This window comes from Miscanthus floridulus, chromosome 1, assembly GCF_019320115.1.
Source record: "Miscanthus floridulus cultivar M001 chromosome 1, ASM1932011v1, whole genome shotgun sequence".
NCBI lineage: Eukaryota > Viridiplantae > Streptophyta > Magnoliopsida > Poales > Poaceae > Miscanthus > Miscanthus floridulus.
This window is the reverse complement of record NC_089580.1, coordinates 30,635,211-30,641,068: the sequence shown is the minus strand read 5'-3', so window position 1 is coordinate 30,641,068 and position 5,858 is coordinate 30,635,211.

The window sequence follows — 5,858 nt, the reverse complement described above, 5'->3', positions numbered from 1 at the left end:
ACAGCTAGTGAAATCACCCCTCATCTCAATAGTTCTTTCTCTTGACTTGAGAATGAGGAAAGGGTTAAAAGAGACCCAAAGCCTATGTGGCAACCTCAACAATGTGGACATAGGCAAGCCTTAGTGGCAAGCTAAACCACGAGATAAATCGATGTCTCACTTGTGTTCTTATGATTTGCATTGTTATACTTGTATTTGTGGTGATTCTAGGGTTTGGTCCCGATCTACTTGCTCATGCACTTTCGCCAACATCTAGGTGGTGGAATAGGCTCTACACTACCCTAGGAACATCAATAATTTGCTCGATCTACTTTTCCTTGTGCAGTTTTTGAATTGTAGTTTGAGCTTGTCTACAGATGTGGCAGTGCCACAGTGCGGCAGTGCTACACCTTGGGACCAACAATGCCACACCTAGAATTTAACTTCCACTACGAGCTTGTTTTAAACAGGCCTGTTCACCCTCCACTAGACGACATCAATGTCCTTTCAATTCCTGTAACATAAATACACAACACACATATATACGATGAATTATAAAATAGAGGTTATGCACAGGAGCTTGCCTTGGGAAGGCACGGTGTTAGCTGAGTCAGTCAGTGACGGCTTTGGACCTCCTCCTACATGAGAATCTCCTTCTCGTACTCCTCAATGATCTCCTCAAACTCGTGATCGCCGGTGGTCACGATCTCCGCCAACTCATTCTCTACATGCATTGCATTTAGACAACAACAACTCTTAAACTAAGAATACGCATACTAAGCTACTAAGCTAGCTCTAATGACTAAGATATTGAGCTAACTATCATCTTTACTAAGTAAAGTGTTGTGTTCAACTAACAAACACCTAAATTTACAAATGAAGGATATATCTTTATTTCTACTAAGGATTTAATGCATATTGAAACAAAGAGCATTTAACTACCCTAATGCTTAGTCTATTCTAAGGCTACAAAAATTACAGTGAGCATATAATAATATAATGAAGCTACCATAAAAAATTTAGGACTAAAGTTATCACCAATTTACCACAAAAATTCCTATGATATTTATCCTAATAATATTAAGCACTCTCAAATGATTTAATAGCCCCTAGTATCATCATGTATATGTATACATTAATTACACCAACAGATAGATCATAATTTTAGCAACCTAACAAAATTTGTTTCATAATTTTTGGGCATCTACAAGATTTTATATTAATTAAACAAAACTGGCTCTCGAAGAAAAATATAAAGCTATTTTTAATTCTTTACGAAAAAAGAAACCGAACTAGCCCAGTGCGGCCCATGTGGGCGCGACCCATGCACGGAAGCGGCCCACGGCGAGGAGCCCACGCGCGTGCTGGTGTTTTAGCAGAAAAGCCCCCACGCTTTTCTTCTATTAACAAGACCACTATGCGCCCTATTCCATTAGTCCGTGATTATGCGTGAAGGCCCCCGAAAAGACTCATCTTCGCATCAGGAAGGTCCCCGAAGCCCTCGCGCTCATCGACACGGTAGTGGCCAGCACAGAGCCGCTACATCGACCAACTAGGACACACGCAGACCTAGCTAGGGGGTCGATGCTCACCTACAGACCGACTCGCAACGCTGGGCAGCGGTTAGAAGATCGGAGACGAAGTAGGGCAACTTCTCCACATTGATGGGCAACCTACGGTGGTGACGATAATGTTCCGATGAGCCATGATGCTAAGGGGGTAGGAGAAGTAGTGGGTGAGCATCAACGACTCACCAAAGACCTAGCCCAGGCGATGGTTCGACCAGAGATGTCCAGAGCAAGGCTGGCCACGTACATGTGGCGAGCTCGGCGATGAGCCACGGCGAACATGACTGCGTCAGCAGTGTCGAGACAGTGGTAGGGGTACGGCTCAGGTGCGCATGGCAAGGAGGGGTTTGAGGCGAGTCTAGCGGTGCAGCCAATTTGGCTCGAGGTGGTCAGATAGCAGCTGCCCTCGGTGATGGGCGGACTCAGCCTTATCGGCACGGTGGCAGGGAAAAGCTCCAAAATTGAAGCTCGACCGAGCACCATTCATGGTGGGTGTGGGAACGGTCTGCTAGGTGGCTTGGTGGCGGTGCTAGGGATGCAACGAAACGATCGGAGGTGACCTCTCCTTGCGGAGTTTACTTTCGTAGTTCAGTCGGCCATGGTAGCAGAGAGGGGAGAGAGAGACGTAGGTGGGCTCAGCTCGGCCTCGTCTTGGCAGCACATGGTCGACGTAATCTGGGAGACACGTGCGCAAACGCTATAGACAAAACGTGTGTGTCCACGACCGGGCATGGCCTGCGCGTCCGCAGTGCCATAAATGGCAAGACGACGACGAGCACAGCCATGTGCGCGCAGCAGTAGCGGGCATCGGATTGGGCCAGCAGCGGCGCATAAGTGCAGGAGAGGGGGTACGAATAAGATGGCAAGGCGATGGCACCGGCAGTAGCCGCGCCACGATGTGAAGCAGGTGAAGGGATCGTGACGCCTAAGAGGGGGGTGAATTAGGCAACTTAAAATTCTAACTCTAAACTATGGCCTCTTTTTCTAACCCTAGCAAAACCTATGCAATAGATAAACTATCTAAATGTGCAACTATGATTTTGCTAGTGTGTTGCTATCTCTACCACAAATATAGTAAAGTAAGCAATGTAAATGCGGAAGCTAAAGAGCAAGGTAGAGATATGTAAACTCCCGTCGATGACTCTGGTATTTTTACCGAGGTATCGAGAAGCGCGCAAGTTTCCCCCTAGTCCTCGTTGGAGCCCCTCGCAAGGAATCCCTCGCAAGGGCCAAGCTCCCGGTCGGGTAACTTCGTGGATAGCCTCGGGCCTTCCCCACGCGCAAGTGGGTCTCCGATGTGCCTCTTGGCAAGCCTCTCCCGGATGCTCTCCGCCGTCTTCACTATTAAGCTTCCGGCCGAAACGCCGCGGGCCTTGTTCCCTCCGGTACACGGTGGCAGCCACACCACAAACGCGGTTGGTGTGATCTCGCAAGACTTCAGGCCCCTCCGATGTACAACACTTGTGCTCGCAAGCACGGGGTGGCAAGAGGTATGCAAACCTCACTAAACACTAGGCATAAACCTAGAGCAAGTGCATAAGCGGTGGTCTAATCAACCTAAGCACTTCGCAAATCACTTATGCTAATCACCTAATAAAACACTAAGCACTATGCATGTGGAGATCACTAAAATGGTATATCAACATCCTTGGTATATTTCCTCAGTTCCACACTCCTCAAATGGCCAGTTGGGGGTTGTATTTATAAGCCCCACTGAGAAAGTAGCCGTTGGGGTCGAATTTCCGCGAAACTGCTACTGACCGGACGCTGAATCGTCCTGACCGGACATGTCCGGTCGTCCCGATCGTCGAGCCAGCAATGTGCTGATCGGACGTTGGCCAGCGTCCGGTCGCAGATATGCCGCTCTGGAACCTTTCTGTACTCGATCGGACACTGCGTTCCTGTGTCCGGTCGGTTGCCGCCAGCGTCCGGTCCTTGCGTCCGGTCGCCTGTCAGCCGAGCCACCGGTCCAGCGTCCGGTCGCGCTTCCAGTGTCCGGTCCAGCATCCGGTCGCCTCTACGAGCTCGTTTCTTCGCGATCTTGCGTACGGCTTGGTTCCTATCTTCATGCTTGGACTTTGCTTGATATCTTGGGTCTTTTCTTGTGCTCTTAAGGTCTTGCTTAAGGTGTTGATCATTGGATCATCACGTCGCCTTCGTCCAAGTCACGTCTTGCACCTTGTTGGACTATAAAATAGACACTCGTAAATTCATTAGTCCAATTTAGTTGTGTTGGTCATCAAACACCAAAATCCAAAGTAAATGGGCCTAGGGTCCATTTTCCTTATAGCAGGGAGGGAGTAGCACCGCGAGGACATGGGGCCGTAGCGGCAGCAGTGCAGCAGCGGATGGGCAGGGTGGTCGCCGGGCGCGGTGGCCAGCGGCTGGCAGCAGGCACTACGGCCAAGGGTGGCCAAGCCGTGGCCAGACCGAGCTCGACCTTGGCCGGCCGGCGTATGGCCACGCGCGGTGACCATGCGCCCAGGCCTGATAACCTGAGTCAGAGTGCGTGCATGAATTTTAAAGCACCCTAAAAACTAAACGATTGATCTTGGAACCAAGCCACCTTCACCATGCTCAAGTGAGCATATTAGGCTACCCCTAAGAACTAAAACATAGTACTAATCTTTAACTAGATTTCTCGGAATAAATTTGCAAACCCGGTGCTGTCAAACTGTTTTTAAGCTTAAGAATTTTCTAAGTCTTTTAGCTAGTTTTGATTTCAAGTTCTATTTCTAAGTTATTGGAAACACTAGCTTGCAATTTTATTTTTCTACAACAAAGGTTGCATTGTCATCTGCAAAGTTTGTATTTTAAATTTTATTTAAGCATCACGCACATGTTCTATAGTATTTTTGTTCCATAAAAATTGGTTTCAAACTCTACTTCGTATACATGAGCTATTGAATCAACTTTCATTTAACATTTTTATTAGTCATTTTAGGTTACAAGAAGTTGATCTACACACTTTATCACATGCTTTATCACATAAACATGATGCTCATGACATGGTTTAGTGGTTTGTTTAGGGTGTAACACCGATGGTGTTACATGAGTCAATAATCTACACACTTGCTATGCATCGCCAAAAGTGTAGTTTGGATGCTTGTACATAAAGCTGACGGCCATGCATGTCCCTTGTAGCAGAAACAACTCGCTTGATCGTTTATGTGACTTATAAGTCAACTGATGCTGTTTTATTTTGAGAGAAAAACACTATATCATAGCTGATAAATATGGCTGATACGATCAAACGGACAAGGTGTCGGAAGGCGTTCTTTAGACTTTTATTTGTTGCCACCGCAAGAAGCACATGTCTATGCTCTCCTCTCGCCTCCCCGAAGCTACTCCACTTGGGATTTGATATGCTATGCTATGCTAGCTTCGTCTCTCGCTTGCATACTTGCTGCCATGTACTACGTATACGTGTGCTACAGGACATGTCCGCTAACCTGTTTGTATCACTGGCGTGAATCACAATGCTGGCCGTCAGTTAAGCATCGATCCTGGACGCCGGCCAACTGTCCATCAACACGTTCGTTTCATCGTAAACGATCATAAATTTTTAGTCAGAATAATATTTTTCTCTCACACCAAACCAGTCAGCAATAATAATTCACGATCATATACGATCGTATCAGCGCCAACCGAACAGACTGAGTAGCATGACTTCAGATTCAGAAACATGCTTGCTTCATCGTTTGGCCAAACTTGTCTCCAAATCTGATGAAAGCTGGAGGCAGAGCTTTGTGAACGGATCTTGCCATTCTTGGTGCTGAAACCGAGAGATCAACCAACGTCGTCTCGATGGGAAACCAGCTCGTTCCTTTCACCTTCAGACCAGCTGCCCATGGCGAACTGGCGATCATGGTTCCCACTATTAAGCTTAGTCCCTATCATATAGGATATTTATACGCTAATTTAGATTATTAAATATACACTAATTATAAAACTAATTGTATAGATTGTGGCTAATTTGTGAGACAGATCTATTAAACTTAATTAGTGCATAATTTGACAATGTGATGTTACAGTAAACATGTGTTAATGATGGATTAATTAGGCATAATAGATTTTTCTTGCGAATTAGTCACGACTTCTGTAATTAGTTTTATAATTAACTTATGTCTAGTTCTACTAATTAATATCCGACATCCGATGTGACAAAGACTAAATTGTGGATTGTTGCAGTGCCCTCCGTGCATTATTGAGTTTCGTTGGCATCCCAGGAATTTTTGCTGACTGCTTGGAAATATTTTGGCTCCGTTCGCTTTCTGGTTCTTGCATTGGAGAATTGCAGGTAGAAAGCGT